Source organism: Salvelinus namaycush, chromosome 22, assembly GCF_016432855.1.
Source record: "Salvelinus namaycush isolate Seneca chromosome 22, SaNama_1.0, whole genome shotgun sequence".
In the NCBI taxonomy this organism is placed as follows: domain Eukaryota; kingdom Metazoa; phylum Chordata; class Actinopteri; order Salmoniformes; family Salmonidae; genus Salvelinus; species Salvelinus namaycush.
The window spans coordinates 22,675,000-22,695,052 of NC_052328.1; the positions used below are offsets into that span (position 1 = coordinate 22,675,000).

The 20,053-nt window shown below is 45.7% G+C and overlaps 1 protein-coding gene across 1 annotated transcript in view; it reads left to right on the forward strand.

The window, feature by feature from the left end:
- Positions 1-20,053, forward strand: part of LOC120017794 (NK1 transcription factor-related protein 2-like) — a 53,516-nt gene that overhangs the window by 26,344 nt on the left and 7,119 nt on the right. The window lies entirely within an intron of this gene.

The window sequence follows — 20,053 nt, forward strand, 5'->3', positions numbered from 1 at the left end:
TTGGCTAATGAAGATTGGATGCATGTTAGCAGATTGGTGTGGTCACGGTTCTATGTCCATATACGGAAGTTCCTGCTGTGGATTAGCTGTGTTGTCTGAAGCTTAAAACTCTCCTCCCTTAAACTGTGTTATAAACTACATATACCACAATGTAATTTACTCCCTCCTTCACACTTGACGACAACACAGACAGACACACACGCATGCACCCTTGAGGGTACTCCCCAGTCTCCCCTGTATCCCATCACTACACACAACGGGTTTCTTATTTTATCTGCACATTGTGTTGTGGCCTGAACAAAGGTCTGTTTTGCCACACAATACTCCCCTTAGGTTATTTTCTAGTGCCTGGGGACTTATGAGGGATTGGCAACAAAGGAAAGAATGTGGATCCTGTTGTGGTCTTGGGGTGTGGGGGGTCTGTGTTTCCCCAGGACCACTCAGCCAAGGTCTTCAGGGGTTCCCCTGAGGGCACACACTTATATGAACTCTGTTGTGAGTGTATTGTAATGTTTTAAAAATGGTATAACTGCCTTCATTTTGCTGGACCCCAGGAAGAGGAGCTAGGCAACAGCTAATGGGTATCCATAATACATACAAATAAAGAGCAGGGCTACACAGGGTCAGAGGTCAGAGGGTGAGTTAAGATGAGTTATACACTATTAGAAAAAAGGGGTCCAAAAGGGTTCTGCGGCTGTCCCCATAGGAGAACCCTTCTGTCTTCCATGTAGCACCCTCTGTGGAAAGGGTTTTACCTGGAACCCAAAGGGGTTCTTCAGAGGGTTCTCCTATGGGGAATAAGTGTCAATTAACCCTTTTGGATTTTAGATAGCACATTTTTTTTAAGAGTGTAACATGTGCACAGGGAGGTCTCTGAAAGGACAGCATGCAGGTCAGCAGTATTGTAGAACTAGAGGCCTGCATTTTTCCTGATGGCGTGACCTTACCACAGTTTATCAGGGCCCTACATATAACCAAAGAACAGAGACGCATCAAAACAGTCAATTCCAATGGAAAACCCCAGTATCCCTGACGGCATGAACAAAACGAACATTTACTGTACAAATAGTCAAGTACATGGTGCTGCTAAGAGGAATTGCCATTGTTATTAGCGTATCTACTAGACTGCCTCTACAGGTCAGAGAGCAAAGCATAGTCTTCCATAGCTGTGTTTATACAGGCAGCCCAATTCTGATCTTTTATCCAATTATTGGCAAAAGAGCTCATCTGATTGGTCAAAATGCCAATTAGTGGGAAAATAATAAGAAATGGGCTGCCTGTGTAAACGCAGTCTCTGACATGTTTTAGCTGACTCACCACAGGACTCAAGAACTCAAGAATACCTGGGAGAGAATGTCTTGCCTGTGGCAACAGCCGACACAGCAAGACTGAACACAACATGTGGATCCCATCGGTTGACTGCACAGCCTGGAGTAACAGGATGTGTGTGTGGGTGTCGTCTGAACCGAATAATATAAAAGCATGTGTGAGTCTGTATTTGTGTGCTCTGGCTTCGGCACGCAACAATAACCAATTCCTTGAAATGTTGTCTCAGAATCAAGTTCTGCTGTGAAGTGTCTTCAAGGTGCAGTAGGTTTATTCACCGCAGCCAAAGGGCTTTCGTAACAGTCTGCAGATCCCGGCAGACAAAAGCCTTCTCATAATAGACAGCTGATGACAGAAAACGGGAGGACGGAACGTTTTTTATTGACTCATTCTGATTACAGTGGCCGGGCTGGGGCCAAGGCAGCACACAACAACGGAGGCAGACAGACAGCATGTACAAGGTTATGGAGTAAGCTTTTCAAAAGGCTCTGAATCAACAACTCCATATCGGGAACAGTTGACCTCATGAAGAAGGTCAAACTGTGTGTATGGAGACCGAGACTCTACTTAATACATCAGCTTGAGATGACAACGTGCTTCAATGCTACAAGTCCGTTGAGACAACCAAGTTCCTTCAATAACACAAACATAACATGAACAAAAGGTCTATATACAGCATGATATGAACCAGAGTCACTCTAACTTTACACTACTGTATTTAGCTCCTGTTATTTGTTTTCTCAAATGACCCTTTCCCCCTCCTCCATCCTTGCGTGTGTGAAGGATAATTGCCCCAGTAAGCTGGGACTCTGTGACTGAAAGACTGGCACAAGACTACAGGACGTCAGTACTTATCTGTGGGAGTCGACTCGCCATCGGCCCAGCAAGACCAGGGGGACAAAGAACTCTGTAACAGAGCGTGGGAGTGTGTGTGTAGGGAGGATATATGTGGGAAGGCGACATGTTTATATTGTGTGTGATGTCTTGCTATAATACACAGGAGAAACAAAAACTCAACCCGCTCCTTCCCTCCAAGAAGTCTCAATCTGTCTTTTTAAGGAGCAGGTAGGCAGGCAGGCAGGCAGGCACACACACCAGCCCACTGTCTGTCTTCATACTGCAATCAGCGTCCCCACAGGAAGCATCTAGCCTCACGCCCCCGGACTGGGGTCAGAGAGCAACTATCACACCATTCTCAACTGGCCTCTTTCTATCTCTCTTTCCCTTCCTTCATCTCTCTCTCTACCTCCCTTTGTGTATAAATCTGACTCTGTCACTCGCTCAGACTCCTTCTCTTAACCAGAGCACAGAGTTTGAGTGAGTTCAGCGAACAGACATCACTATTTCAAAATCCTCTAGTGGTACATTGCACAGTCCTGAACTAGTCCTGTCTAGTCCCCATTGACTATTTTGATTTTGTAAAGAGTCACCAGCAATGCAAACTGTTTACACTCTGTCGAACACTAACTATGCAGCATTTCCATGTCTCGAAAACAGTTATTTTTGGGGATATACATACTACATTTTGCCATTTAGTTTTCCAAACAGACTCCTTTAGAAGAGACTGCCTTTAAGTGTTTTCAACAGTCAGTTGTCAAAACAAGAACAGGCTGTTTTTAACACCTCCGTTTGTAACGGCTGTCATCCTCTTCTTCCTCTGAAGAGGTGTAGCAAGGATCGGACCAATAAGCAGCATGGTAGGTGTCCATGTTTTAATATGGAAAACTGAACATGACTACAAATACAAAATCAATAAACGTGAACAAACCGAAACAGTCCCGTGTGGCACTGACACAGGAAACAATCACCCATAAAATACCCAAAGAACATGGCTGCCTAAATATGGTTCCCAATCAGAGACAACGATAAACACCTGCCTCTAATTGAGAACCAATCTAGGCAACCATAGACTTACATAAACACCTATAATGAACACAACCCCATAAATCTACAAAAAAACCTTAGACAGTACAAACACCCTAGACGAGACAAAAACACACAAACCACCCTCGTCACACCCTGACCTAACCAAAATAATAAAGAGAACAAAGATAACTAAGGCCAGGGCGTGACACCGTTATATGCAAATCTGCTCTAGGATCAGTTCCAGACGATAATAAAACATAATTAAACACGGAGTGTCGGGATTTATCAATAATGATTTATGCTTTACAGCACAGTGATGATGATATAATTATAACAATCATTCCTTCAGCAGTATTGCATGTAAAGCAATCAGACTGCTGAACACTTGAACTGGACTGACCACCTGTTCTGATTCTCTGCCATTTAGGACACACACACACACACACACACACACACACACACACACACACACACACACACACACACACACACACACACACACACACACACACACACACACACACACACACACACACACACACACACGCATCATTTCTGCTACCAGACTCTTATTATGATTGCTAAACACTGCACAATTGAAACACTTGTCCTCCAATCCCCCCTTCCCCAAAACATGTGTAAATATTGGTCTATAAAATGTGCCTTCCTGTTTTATACTTATACTAACATGTTTATTGTATTCTACTGAGACCTTTACTTTATGTTCGTATACTTATCTTTTATTATTTCTTATGGTTGTTGCATTGTCCAGAAGGAACCGGCAAGTAAGCATTTCATTGGACAGTGTATACCATGTTTATCCCGTACATACAACTAATAAAAATTCAAACTTGACACTTCAGAGGCACCTCCCTCACTAGTTTGGCTTCTCTCCCATGTTAGCTTCATTCTCCCCTATTTTGAGCTAGGCTAGGTTTGGCTATCTCTTTGAGCAATACCACTGGGACAACAAAGTATACAGAGGGAATTTGCTGAACTGTTTCCCAGTTCAGGAGTCAAGCATGATATTTTCTCAGAAAATGATTAATTTGTATTGCTGGAACCGTTAGGAGGAGAACAGCTAGAACAGAACAGAGAAAAGTAGGAAGTTGTGAGCTGCATTAAAAGAGTGAGAGAGGATTATGCCCAATGCCAGCCTATTGATAACAAACCCTTGACACATTTAAACTCATCCTGATAGTGGGCCAGCCCAGCCATTCCCATGCCTGTGTAGGCTACAGTATGGTCCAGGTCACCACAATGATTCATCACTTATACTAACAGTGTGGTCAGCAGCAGTGGGTTCCCAGGCACTACAAGCCTCATTAGTCTTGGGGTCTGTTGAGAAATAGCTCCTTTAATCAATGGAAAAGTTTTAGAAGGTAATTACCCATGGTCCTTCAGGGCTTCTCCGTCTGTCCACATAATCTACACAAAGCTATTAAACCCCCTAGCCTGCCCCCTAAAATAACCCCCCAAAATAAAAAGTGGTTTATTTGACAAGAGCTTGCTCTGTTGTTTGTGTGTGTGTGTTTTATAATGAGTAAATAGCCTACCCAACGGATTGTCTCGGGACAACTAATAATGGGAAGGTCTGTTGACAAATATGAGGGCAAAGTTTGAACAATACCTGGAGCAGAACTAGACCAATACTTCCTATCTCTTCATCTCTGTATTCAACCTCACCCAGTCAAACCAGGATGAGGATATTCATACACAAGAACATGAGCTGATGTTATGAAATTCAACTGCCACTACCATAGCCTGTACACCTCCTACCTTATCCTATCCAAACATTATAGGCCTCTGTTACACAGTGTTCCTTCCTATGTGACCGCCGTCCTGAACCGCAATAGGAAACACGAGAAGCCATGACTAAACATATGATCCTAGCAATGACTTTTCAACACACCCCACAAACGGCAGCTGTCTGAGACGCTTAGACAAATATTCTTCCTCTTTGAACATGAGTGGTGATACACTCACGCACCCACGCACGCACGCACGCACACACACACACACACACACACACACACACCCAGAACCCAGAACAGCAGCTGGTTATTGTGCTAAAGTGTTAGAGAATGTCTGTCACCTGGAGAAGGTCTTGACAGTTATGTTGACCTTCCCTCCTCAAAGGGCCAATACACACCGGCAATGTTTAACAAGCACACAGGCCAGTGAGATTGTGTGTGTGTGTTTGTGCGTTTGTGTGGCTGTGTTTGTGTGCACTGTAAAGGGGTTACCATGAATCTGACAGTAATTTACAGGCAGCTCGGTTTGCAAGTAAAATTCTGTATTTAATATTACTGAAAAAATATATAAACACAAAACGTAAAGTTTTGGTCCCATGTTTCATGAGTTGAAATAAAAGGTCCCAGAAATGTTCCATAATGTCACGTTCCTGACCTGTTTTCTGTTGTTTGGTATGTGTTTATTGGTCAGGGCGTGAGTTTTGGGTGGGCAGTCTATGTTTTCTGTTTCTATGTTGGTTTTGGGTTGCCTGGTATGGCTCTCAATTAGAGGCAGGTGTTTGACGTTTCCTCTGATTGAGAGTCATATTAAGGTAGGTTGTTCTCACTGTTTGTTTGTGGGTGATTGTTTCCTGTGTCTTCCGTGTCTGTGTTTGTTGCACCATACGGGACTGTATCGTTCGTTCGTTTTGTTTGCAGTCAGTACTTGTTCGTTCGTTCTTCGTTACGTGTAAGTTCGTAGTCCAGGTCTGTCTACTTCGTTTGTTGTTTTGTAAATTCTTCAAGTATATTTTCGTGTTTGTTTTCGTCCTTGTTTAATAAATATCATGTCTAATTACAACGCTGCATTTTGGTCATCTGATCCTTCTCTCCTCTCCTCATCTGAGGAGGAGGACGAAGTAGACGTACGTTACAGAATCACCCACCAAACCCAGATCAAGCAGCGGGTTAACGGACAGCAACGACAGCAGCAGTGGGTCAAGGAGGATTGGACATGGGAAGAGATTCTGGACGGAGAAGGACCCTGGGCAGAGCCAGAGGAGTGTCGCCGTCCCAAGGCGGAGCTGGAGGCATCTAAAGCGGAGAGGCGACGATATGAGGAGGCAGCACGGAAGCAAGGCTGGAAGCCCGCAAGTACAACCCAAAAATTTCTTGGGGGGGGGGGGGCTAAAGGGTAGTGTGGCGAGGGCAGGTAGGAGACCTGCGCCCACTTCCCAGGCTAACCGTGGAGAGCGGGAGTACGGGCAGACACCGTGTTACGCAGTAGAGCGCACGGTGTCTCCTGTACGTGTTCATAGCCCGGTGCGGGTTATTCCACCTCCCCGCACTGGTAGGGCTAGATTGGGCATTGAGCCAAATGTCATGAAGCCGGCCCTACATATCTGGCCACCAGTACGTCTCCTTGGGCCGGCTTACATGGCACCAGCCTTACGCATGGTGTCCCCGGTTCGCCTACATAGCCCGGTGCGGGTTATTCCACCTCCCCGCACTGGTCAGGCGACGGGGAGCATACAACCAGGTAAGGTTGGGCAGGTTCAGTGCTCAAGGGAGCCAGTACGCCTACACGGTCCGGTATATCCGGCGCCACCTTCCCGCCCCAGCTCAGTACCACCAGTGCCTGCACCACGCACCAAGCCTCATGTGCGTCCTCAGAGCCCTGTACGCACTGTTCCTCCTCCACGCACTCTCCCTGTGGTGCGTGTCTCCAGCCCAGTGCCTCCAGTTCCGGCACCACGCACCAAGCCTCATGTGCGTCCTCAGAGCCCTGTACGCACTGTTCCTTCTCCCCGCACTCGCCATGAGGTGCGTGACCTCAGCCCGGTACCACCAGTGCCGGTACCACGCACCAGGCCTATAGTGCGCATCGAGAGTCCAGTGTGCCCTGTTCCTGCTCCCCGCACTAGCCTTGAGGTGCGTGTCTCCAGTCCGGTACCACCAGTTCCGGCACCACGCACCAGGCCTACTGTGCGCCTCAGCGGGTCAGAGACGGCTGTCTGCCCAACGCCGCCTGCACTGCTCGTCTGCCCAGCACCGTCTGAGCCATCCGTCTGCCCAGCGCCGTCTGAGCCATCCGTCTGCCCAGCGCTTTCTGAGCCATCCGTCTGCCCAGCGCTTTCTGAGCCATCCGTCTGCCCAGCGCTTTCTGAGCCATCCGTCTGCCCAGCGCTTTCTGAGCCATCCGTCTGCCCAGCGCTTTCTGAGCCATCCGTCTGCCCAGCGCCTTCTGAGCCATCCGTCTGCCCAGCGCTTTCTGAGCCATCCGTCTGCCCAGCGCTTTCTGAGCCATCCGTCTGCCCAGCGCCTTCTGAGCCATCCGTCTGCCCAGCGCCTTCTGAGCCATCCGTCTGCCACGAGCCATTAGAGCCGCCCGTCTGTCCCGAGCCATTAGAGCCGTCCGTCAGTCAGGAGCCGCTAGAGCCGTCAGCCAGTCAGGAGCCGCTAGAGCCGTCAGCCAGTCAGGAGCCGCCAGAGCCGCCAGCCAGTCAGGAGCCGCCAGAGCCGCCAGCCAGTCAGGAGCCGCCAGCCAGTCAGGAGCTGCCAGAGCCGCCAGCCAGTCAGGAGCTGCCAGAGCCGCCAGCCAGTCAGGAGCTGCCAGAGCCGCCAGCCAGTCAGGAGCTGCCAGAGCCGCCAGCCAGTCAGGAGCTGCCAGAGCCGCCAGCCAGTCAGGAGCTGCCAGAGCCGCCAGCCAGTCAGGAGCTGCCAGAACCGCCAGCCAGTCAGGAGCTGCCAGAGCTGCCCTACAGTCATGAGCTGCCCTACAGTCATGAGCTGCCCTACAGTCATGAGCTGCCCTACAGTCATGAGCTGCCCTACAGTCATGAGCTGCCCTCCAGTCATGAGCTGCCCTCCAGTCATGAGCTGCCCTCCAGTCATGAGCTGCCCTCCAGTCATGAGCTGCCCTCCAGTCATGAGCTGCCACTCAGTCCGGAGCTGCCACTCAGTCCGGAGCTGCCACTCAGTCCGGAGCTGCCACTCAGTCCGGAGCTGCCACCCAGTCCGGAGCTGCCACCCAGTCCGGAGCTGCCACCCAGTCCGGAGCTGCCATTAGTACAGAGTTGTCCCTCTGTCCTAAGCTACCTCTCTGTCCGGAGCTACCTCTCTGTCCTGAGCTACCTCTCTGTCCTGAGCTACCTCTCTGTCCTGAGCTACCTCTCTGTCCTGAGCTGTCTCCTCTATGTAGGAGGGGCCTTAGTGAAGGTTCCTGAACCATGGTCGGGGGCGAGGGTCGCCACTCAAAGGACGCTAAGGAGGGGGACAAAGACAGTGGTGGAGTGGTGTCCTCGTCCACCGCCGGAGCCGCCACCGCGGACAGATGCCCACCCAGACCCTCCCCTTGAGTTGTAGGGGTGCGCCCGGAGTTCGCACCTTGAGGGGGGGGTTCTGTCACGTTCCTGACCTGTTTTCTGTTGTTTGGTATGTGTTTATTGGTCAGGGCGTGAGTTTTGGGTGGGCAGTCTATGTTTTCTGTTTCTATGTTGGTTTTGGGTTGCCTGGTATGGCTCTCAATTAGAGGCAGGTGTTTGACGTTTCCTCTGATTGAGAGTCATATTAAGGTAGGTTGTTCTCACTGTTTGTTTGTGGGTGATTGTTTCCTGTGTCTTCCGTGTCTGTGTTTGTTGCACCATACGGGACTGTATCGTTCGTTCGTTTTGTTTGCAGTCAGTACTTGTTCGTTCGTTCTTCGTTACGTGTAAGTTCGTAGTCCAGGTCTGTCTACTTCGTTTGTTGTTTTGTAAATTCTTCAAGTATATTTTCGTGTTTGTTTTCGTCCTTGTTTAATAAATATCATGTCTAATTACAACGCTGCATTTTGGTCATCTGATCCTTCTCTCCTCTCCTCATCTGAGGAGGAGGACGAAGTAGACGTACGTTACACATAAGCACAAAAAGCTTATTTCTCTATAATGTTGTTGATATCCCTGTTAGTGAGTGTTTCTGCTTTCCAAAGATAATCCATCCACCTGACAGGATTGACATATCAAGAACAACATGATCATTACACAGGTGCACCTTGTGCCGGGGACAATAAAATTACACTTTAAAATGTGCAGTTTTGTCACACAACACAATGCTACAGATGTCTCAAGTTTGGAGGGAGCGTGCAATTGGCATGCAGACTGCAGGAATGTCCACCAGAGCTGTTTCCAGATAATTGAATGTTAATTTCTCTACCATAAGCCACCTCCAACGTCATTTTAGAGAATCTGGCAGTATGTCCAACCGACCTCACAACTGCAGACCACGTGTAACCACGCCAGCCCAGGACCTCCACATCTGGCTTTTTCACCTGCGGGATGGTCTGAGACGAGCCACCTGGACACCTGATGACACTGTGGGTTTGCACAACCAAAGAATGTCTGTACAAACTGTCAGAAACAGTCTCAGGGAAGCTCATCTGCTCCATCTTGACCTGACTGCAGTTTGGCGTCATAACTGACTTCAGTGGGCAAATGCTCACCTTCGAAGGCCACTGGCACGCTGGAGAAGTGTGCTCTTCACAGATTTATCCCGGTTTGCTGATGTCAACGTTGTGAACAGAGTGCCGCATGGTGGCGGTGGGGTTAATGTATAGGCAGGCATAACCTACGAACAATGAACACAATTGCATTTTATCGATGGCAATTTGAATGCACAGAGATACTGTGGCGAGATCCTGAGGCCCATTGTCATGCCATTCAGCCGCCGCCATCACCTCATGTTTCAGCATGATAATGCATGGCCCCATTTCGCAAGGATCTGTACACAATTCCTGACAGCTGAAAGTGTCCCAGTTCTTCCATGGCTTGCATATTCACAAGACACGTCACCCATTGAGCTTGTTTGGGATGCTCTGGATCAAAGTGTGCGACAGCTTGTTCCAGTTCCCGCCAATATCCAGCAACTTTGCACAGCCATTGAAGAGGAGTGGGACAACATTCCACAGGCTAAAATCAACAGCCTGAACAACTCTATGTGAAGGAGATGTGTTGCGCTGCATGTGGCAAATGGTGGTCACACCATTTTTTTTATGTACCTGTGACTAACAGATGCATATCTGTATTCCCAGTCATGTTTAATCCATAGATTGGGGCCTAATGCATTTATTTAAATTTACTGATTTCCTTATATGAATTGTAACTCAGTAATATCTGTGAAATTGTTGCATGTTGTGTTTATATTTTTGTTTAGTGTAAATACGGTATCAAAGCATGTACTGTGTAATGACACACATTACTATACCGTAAAATTAGTTGTACTATACAGTAAAAAAGTAAACACTACCATATTCTGAATGAATGAATGAAATTCATTGAGGGGAAGGGTTTATATTTCATAGTGTTTTACTGTAATTGCAAGGGACTTGGTGCAAGCAGGTTGGCTGCTAAGTAAAGTGTTTGCACATTACAGCATATTAATAAATATTTGGTGTTTAATATCACTTGCACTTCTAGTGGCCTAAGCAAAGGATTCCAAACTGGCTGCAACTACAATGCAAAACAGACATTAGGACATGGAAAAATGCTCAACCATTTAAGGTTTAAGACTAGCTGCCACTCCAATCTGTCCCCTATATTTGTTTGAATTGATGGGGCACTATAACCACATAGGGGTTAAATTGGTACAGCATTATCACTCACAGGCTCAACACATATAGCCTCTCACAAGGCATGCCTCCAAATATGTTAATGAGCCAGAAAAAATAACACCATGCACCCACTAGTGGTCAAAAGGTATTTGTTGCTCCAAAGATACAGTACTGTACTGTATTCTGTGGGGGTGGAATTACAGTACCATAAGAAATACAGCAATTTTACCACAATGCACCACAATTTACAGTATTCACAATATGTAAAACGTTTCAGAGTTTTCTACTGTTGATAATAGCTAAAATTACAGTTTTCCATTTCCATTGTGTGTGTGTGTGTTTGTATGTGTGTATGTGTGTGCAAAACAGCTCGTAGCCTTTCGTATCCCTGACATGACCTTTTCACAAAGGGAAGTGTACTAATAATTCTCCTGTGTTTTCAGCCCAGTAATCATTTGACAATGTTGCACAATGTCTTTCATTGGCCCCAAGGAACAAACTGTGCTGCCAATGACTCTCATGTACCTAATGAAGGTACAGTATCCAACACGAACTCACACACAACCACCAAGTTTCTTCAATTAGCAATTAGTGCTGTACATGACTATTGTAAAAGCTGGCCTAACTAACCAAAGTAGGCTAAAGCACATCATGATTATGATGTAACTTGTGGCGTTGTTTTCTATGAAAGCAATTTGTCTTGCAATAACATCACAGGACTAGATGGCGCCATATAGCCAGACGGGGGCGCCAAATGTCATATTATGACTGAAAACCATAGTTCTGCTCATCTCTCGCAGTTCATCCTGTTATTTCAATTATTTACATGTAAATAGGTATATGGTTCATACAAATATCTTTATTTAAAGTAAAGGTGCAGCATAGTTTTCTTCTGTGATTTTACTCTCAATTTATTTTGATTTAAGATTTTCTCGAAAGCTATTACAATTTTTTTAAATTACAGACTGTATAGCATAAAAGCATAACATTACATATTCTTAATCACATGTAGAAAGATATGTAGAAAGACATGAAAATGGACAATCGTTGTAACAGAACTCAAAGTCCTCTTTGGAGGAGGAGAATGCGATCCCTGAAGTTACAGCACCCTCTTCTGACGAACACAGAGCGCATGACGTCAGGCCGGGTTTACCTACCGATCGTCTGCGCCTGTTGTTTTTAAGAAGGAATTCTACATCAAAAGTAAATCTGAAAGTAGTGCAACGATTCAGAGAAGAGGGAACAACGTACAGTGGAATCAATAGAAATGTCTCTAGCGTTTCTTAATCATACATTATAAAGGTTCAATGGATGCAGTACTTTTTAAAATGTTATCTCTGTTTGCTCTCTGATGTACTATTCCCCTCTTGAAGCGTAGTCCAAACTTAGCCCTGCTGTAAACCAACCATGCTTCAAATGTACAGATTTAATGGATAGTGGTCAGCAGAAGGAGAGTGATTTCACTCTGACCCTGCTAAAGGTCATAAAGCTAACCATCCAATACCAACCTTTTTACTCCCTCCAGCCCCCAGCTAGATGATTCGTCTTAGATCTAGAGGAGGTATTAAAGGTCCTGGCTGCAGTGCTGGCTGTCCCTACGGTCTGTATGCTGTGACCCTATCAGATCGATATAGAGCGGCCTTTGTGCAGTAAACATAGATTGAGCTGAACTGCCACTCTATCTCATCATCTCGCATTCGGTGCTCACATCCTCTCTCTCGCACCACAGGACACCCAGCCTGCCCACAGACGCCATCATCACTCAACGAGTCATCTCCGTTCATCACCGGCCATCAACTGAACGAGAGAGAGGGGGGTGATAATAACGAAAGGAAGAGAGAATGTGTGAGTTAGTGAGAGAAAGAAAGAGGTTAAAAGATGGAGTGAAAAAAGAGAAAGAGAGTGAGCACTGAAGCATCAAATGGAATTCAGCGTCTCCATCATCCCGGACAGCATCCCTCAGTGTTTATGGACGTGGCCGTAAACGTGAACACTCATGTAATGGGATCTGTCGATAAAAACCACGGCAACACAATCTATGGGAGTTTACTGAGGACCATGAGTGGCCAGGCTGTTAGACAAATTTTCTCAATATGAGCCTCTAACTCAACGGGCTAAAGGTCCCATAACTCACAAACACATTGCAGAGATTTCTGAACTTCACTAGGATAGACAGAGTCATCTTGCAATGACATTGCGCCATTATCAAATGAATGACAAACCTATAATTTACAGTACCATTACTGTAAAATTAGCCCCATATCTGTCACAATGCTGATCAATAAGTTTACAAGTTTGTAATTGAGAGACTGATTAAGAGGAACAGTTTATGATGAATTCTTAGAAAGTGGAAGATTTAGAGTTCTTATGTATGGCATCGCCTTGGTGATGTGGGGTGTGTGTGTGTGTACGGATATCCATATGCTTTGAATTGTTTGATTCCTTCTTGACTGTAATGTGATTTGTGGATTGAAGTTAAATATTTAAAATGTGTGTGTATGTGTGTTATAGCATGGGGAGAAATATGGGACGGTGTAGATGATTAGGAGAACAAACCACGAGTGGATCACACTGATCACTGAGATACACACTCACATACATTAACATAAATACACAGACATAGACACTGTGCTATACACACATACACACACATTCATGTGCGCAACCCAAGCACACAAATAAACACAGACACAGACGCTGTCCAAACATTGTGCACACACTGTCCTCATTAGATAACCACATTCATCTTTTTGATTGGGGGATTTTAGAATGGGGGAGGAGCCAGAACCAGATGTTCTTCCCAGACAGAGGAGCAGAAGACACAGGTTTAGAGTCACGGATTGTATGACTGAATGAATTAACATGTGAATTGATTACTTTTACGGGTAACACTCTTCTTAGCAAATCTCAAAACACTACATTATGTAGCAAAGGACCTAGTCCACCACCAGTGTTTAATGGTACCCACCTGGGTGGTGCACGGCAGCCATTTTGTGCCACACATCATTTGAGGGTGAGCAGAGAGAGGGGCGAGAGGAGAGGAGGGGGAATGAGAGAAGAGGGCGAGTGATGAGAAGAGTGATGCCTGCAGAGGCCAGCCATGCTGTGGCAGGGGTCTAAGGAGAGGCATCTGGAGGCAGCCGCTCGGCTCCCCTGGCCTCCCTGGAGAGAGGAAAGCAGGGGAGGGGAGAGGGACCACGCTGATTTACTATCAGTGGCTTAAGGAAAACAATTCCTCCCCAATCATTTCCTGGTCTTTGACAGAGTCATGAGCCAAAGGACTGGGGAGCCAAAGGGTGAAGGTTAGGGGGTGGAACGGTCACCCTTACCCTGGTAAAAGACTTTATCCTGACTGGGTGATGTGGAGCTGATACAGTTTGTTTTTATAGGATTGTGAATGTTTTAAATCAATCTGTTTCTGATACTTATTCTTGTGTTATTATTTGGCTGTGGTAGTCATTGTACTGTAAGTTGCTGCGGAGGAGTGAACCTGTACATACTGCCTGTTATAAACTGGGTAGTTTGAGCCCTGAATTCTGATTGGCTGAAAGCCGTATACCACGGGTATGACAAAACGCTTAGTTTTACTGCTCTAATTACATTGGTTACCAATTTATAATAGCGATAATTCTCCTTGGGGGTTTGTTATATATGGCCGATATACCACGGCTAAGGGCTGTGTTCGGGTACTCTGTTGCATCGTGCATAATAACAGCACTTAAGCCGTGGTATATTGGCCACATACTGCACCTCCTCGGGCCTTATTGCCTAAATATACAATGGATTAAAAGCTCCCCATGGTATTCGCTTTACTGTTGCCCTGGACTGGGGTCAGTTCCATTCAATTGAAGCTTGCTTGCCTATTATTTTGAACAGGGTTTTCTGTCCACGTTTCGTTTGAATTCAAACAGCAGTGTGACGCATTCAGAGGTGGGTGTGCCTTGGGGAAGCTACAGTGTGGATGGATCAACAGTAATCCAGTGCACTGTCAAAGGTCACTGTCAACTCTGTAGGGAAAGGTTCCCTCAGTCATGTGTTGCCAAAGTTCCATTGGCAATCTGTTATCCTCAGTTCATTGAGAAGGATGGGGTTGAAATAGAAGACAGGCTACAACGAACAAACACACAAAAACACACACACACATGCTTGCATGCTCATACACACACACACGCACACACACACACACACACACACACACACACACACACACACACACACACACACACACACACACACACTCACACACATGGCACAGACCTTGTTTGATGAAAAATAACGATCAGGGGAGAAATGAGGGAGAATCATCGAGGGAAATGGCTGATGAAGACTTTCTTGATTAGAGCAGCTTCACTTATCCAGAGCTCAGTGTAGCAATTAAACTGCCCTCAATGGGAGCTTCGTGGCACGGCACATCCCTCACGGTAAAGTCTAGACCAGACAGGAAAATACACAGTCAGGATCATGGTCGCATCATTCAACATTTCTCACTCACATTTAACATGGTTGCACAAGTATCACATTAATCTATGTTTTCCTGAATTACTTGGAACAACTTCGTTATGCATTATAACTAGTGGAGATATATTTAAAATTATATTTGATAAATATTGTATTTCATAATACTTTGAAACATTCACACATTATGGGATAGTCAAGTCCATGCACCTCAGTTTAATCCTTGATATTTACCAATACATTAGAGCAGTCTCAATGGGACTGGGATAAGTCTGTCTGTTTAGGGTGTGGAATGAAAGAGGAGGAAGGGGAGATGGGGGTGAGCGGCCTGTGTGTGTGAGTCTTTGAATAGTTTATCTTTACCCGTCACTCTCTCTTAACTCAGTCAGCAACCTTTGACCTCTGTGGACGTTCAGCACACACACTTAGAGAAAGGGGCTAGCGCCAACACAGGAACACAGTAGTCAGATGCCTTATCGCTACACACACACACACACACACACACACACACACACACACACACACACACACACACACACACACACACACACACACACACACACACACACACACACACACACACACACACACACACACAATACAAGCCAATTATTAATTCAAATCCCCAGTGAATAAAGCAATAAACCTCCAGGACTCTGCCATCTGACTCGACACACCTACCTTCCAGTGGTACATGGCTGATCTTTTCAATCACTCTATTTCCACTGCCACCATGACAGTGTGTTTGTATTCAAATCAGATCGCTGTCTTAGCTTACGATAAAGGAGAGACTAGGCCATTCATGTATATGTTGTCTTGGCGATGCAGTTGTACATAGTGGACAGTTACATAAACTCAGCAACAAAAAAAAGAAACGTCCTCTCACTGTCAACTGCGTTTATTTTCAGCAAACTTAACATGTGTAAATATTTGTATGAACATAACAAGATTCAACAACTGAGACATAAACTGAACAAGTTCCACAGACATGTGACTAACATAAATGGAATAATGTGTCCCTGAACAAAGGGGGGGGGGGGGGGGGTTAAAATCAAAAGTAACAATCAGTATCAGGTGTGGCCACCAGCTGCATTAAGTACTGCAGTGCAGCTCCTCCTCATGGACTGCACCAGATTTTCCAGTTCTGGCTGTGAGATGTTACCCCACTCTCCCACCAAGGCATCTGGGGGGAATGGCCCTAGCCCTCACCCTCCGATCCATCAGGTCCCAGATGTGCTCAATGGGATTGAGATCCGGGCTCTTCGCTGACTATGGCAGAACACTGACATTCCTGTCTTGCAGGAAATCACGCACAGAACGAGCAGTATGCCTGGTGGCATTGTCATGCTGGAGGGTTATGTCAGGATGAGCCTGCAGGAAGGGTATCACATGAGGGACGAGGATGTCTTCCCTGTAACGCACAGCGTTGAGATTGCCTGCAATGACAACAAGCTCAGTCCGATGATGCTGTGACACACTGCCCCAGACCATGACGGACCCTCCACCTCCAAATCGATCTCGCTCCAGAGTACAGGCCTCAGTGTAACGCTCATTCCTTCAATGATAAACGCGAATCTGACCATCACCCCTGGTGAGACAAAACCGTGACTCGTCAGTGAAGAGCACTTTTTTCCAGTCCTGTCTGGTACAGCGACGGTGGGTTTGTGCCCATAGGCGACATTGTTGCTGGTGATGTCTGGTGAGGACCCGCCTTACAACAGGCCTACAAGCTCTCAGTCCAGCCTCTCTCAGCCTATTACGGACAGTCTGAGCACTGATGGAGGGATTGTGCGTTCCTGGTGTAACTCGGGCAGTTGTTGTTGCCATCCTGTACCTGTCACGCAGGTGTGATGTTCAGATGTACCAATCCTGTGCAGGTGTTGTTACACGTGGTCTGCCACTGCGAGGATGATCAGCTGTCCATCCTGTCTCCCTGAGGCGCTGTCTTAGGCGTCTCACAGTACGGACATTGCAGTTTATTGCCCTGGCCACATCTGCAATCCTCATGCTTCCTTGCAGCATGCCTAAGACACGTTCACGCAGATGAGCAGGGACCCTGGCCATCTTTCTTTTGGTGTTTTTCAGAGTAAGTAGAAAGGCCTCTTTAGTGCCCTAAGTTTTCATAACTGTGACCTTAATTGCCTACCGTCTGTAAGCTGTTGTTGTCTTAACGACCGTTCCACAGGTGCATGTTCATTATTTGTTTATGGTTCATTGAACAAGCATGGGAAACAGTGTTTAAACCCTTTACAATGAAGATCTGTGAAGTTATTTGGATTTTTAGGAATTATCTTTGAAAGACACGGTCCTGAAAAAGGGACGTTTCTTTTTTTGCTCAGTTTATGTAGCTGATTTAGGATGTCATCACCAATTAGAACAGTGATATGGGGTGAATTGTTGTTAGTTAGGCTAGGCTACGAAGGAAGGTATAGCTCTGACTATTGGCTGAATAATACACTGAGTGTACTAAACATTAAGAACACCTGCTCTTTCCATGACACAGACTGACCAGGTGAGTCCAGTTGAAAATGATGAATCCTAATTGATGTTACTTGTTAAATCCACTTCAACCAGTGTAGATGAAGGGGAGGAGACAGGTTAAAGAAGGATTTTTAAGCCTTGAGACAATTGAGATATGGATTGTGTATGTGTGCCATTCAGAGGGTGAATGGGCAAGAGTGCGTTTAAACGGGGTATGGTAGTAGGTGCCAGGCGCACCGGATTGAGTCTGTCAAGAACTGCAATGGTGGTGGATTTTTTTTCATGCTCGACAGTTTCCCGTGTGTATCAACAATGGTCCACCACCCAAATGACATCCAGCCAACTTGACACAATGTCACACCCTGGCCTTAGTTATCTTTGTTTTCTTTATTATTTTATTTAGGTCAGGGTGTGACATGGGGGATGTATGTGTTTTGTATTGTCTAGGGTTTTTTGTATGTTTATGGGTGCTGTGGCTTAGTTGGTTAAAGTGTCTAGTCTAGGTGTATGTATGTCTATGGTTGCCTAGATTGGTTCTCAATTAGAGACAGCTGTCTATCGTTGTCTCTGATTGGGAACCATATTTAGGCAGCCATATTCATTAGGTAGTTCGTGGGTGATTGTCTATGTCTAAGTTGCCTGTGTCTGCACTTATTGTTTATATAGCTTCACGTTTGTTGTTTTGTTTAGTTTGTAAAGTGTTCTTCGTCTTCGTTAATTAAATATGTATTCATTTCACGCTGCGCCTTGATCCTCCTCTCTTCAATGTTACGATGATCGTGACACACAACTGTGGGAAGCATTGGAGTCAACATGGGCCAACATCCCTGTGGAATGCTTTCGACACCTTGTAGAGTCTATGCCCCCTTCGGAAGGTGTTCTTAATGTTTTGTACGCTGAGTGTATACTTTCACATCCAACAAGACGTCAGACCAATGGATGAGGAATTGAATTGTATCACTGTCTCTCCTAATCACCATTATGCACCCAAATGGATTACAAAATTGGCAGTTACTGAGTTTGGTTTGGACTACCTCACTTGTGCAGACACCAAGTTCAAAGGTCATGAGCGTTGATCTTGAGAAAACACAGAGGTCAGGGCCACAGATTTCATTAGCCCTTTGACCTGACTCAAATGACAGATGACACATGTATGAGAACATCTCTGATTAGTTTTCTGTGGGCTGCTCAATGGACTCAACCAATATGACCCAACAATCAATCATGTAACTCCTCATGCCTGAATTCTGATCAAATCTCTGATTCAAGGTTGGGAATACAAGGGTCTGGATAGTCCATGATAAAGGCACAAGGAGGGAACGTCAGTATTGTATCCTTCATGCGAAATGATCGACCGAACTGAGAGACTGACTGGACAGATGTCACAATGAGAAGAACCGACACAAAATAGACCTCTTTTATAATTCACATTTGATTGTCATCCATACACATTGACTAATTTCCAATGATAACATACAAAAATTCTGTGTCATTATTGAATTCCAGATGCAGTTTAGGCCCACCATAGCTAGCTAACGACGTAGTATTTGGCAAGGACATAGAAACAAATATGAGATAACAGTCAATGGAGAAATATGAAGGGACAAACACAATCTGTTTCTACACTAGATAGATATAAATGAAACCCCACCCCCCTACTTTACATCACGCCTGTTCTGCCTCATCCACCGCCGCTCCCCTTCCACAGCTCAATGAAGACAAATCCCGTCCCTACAATTTATATTTCCTAATTGTAATTAGTAAGAATTATCAATTATGGTTAGTGCCTAATTGCCCTTCATAAAGACAGTTCCCCAGGTTTAAACTGGTCCATTTAAATAATGTAACTAATAGCTCTTGCCTTTACGTGGCGGATGCATCTTCATTGTTTGGTGCGCTGCAGCCTGATAGTCGCTCGTAATTTAAACGGGGAAATCAAGTGAAGGAGTGCAGGTGGCGTCGGGGGAGTCATTATTGTTAATGAATTATGATGTGACCTTCTCAGAACAATGGCTGATCAATGCTAGCATTGACTGACAGTGGAGCCACCACAGCTGACAGCTATTACACACAGACCTCCCCCTCTGGAAGGATGGCAGCAAGTTATCTAGCTTGGAACTGTGTGTGTGTGTGTGTTTACAGGGCCACCTTGGCTACTGAACTGTTGTCAGTGTTTAACCTCCCAAGCCAGAGAAGACCCAATCCGTGCTATCTTCTAGCCAAGCGTTGACTTGAAATACTGCTTCATCTTAGTTCAGAGGGCATGTTACTTCCAGAGGTAAAGTATACAATGTAGACTAGAGCCTTCACAGGTCAATGTACTGTGATCTTAATTAAAAGATTATGGAAGAGAGAAATGGCATGAGATGTACAATGAAAATTAAAA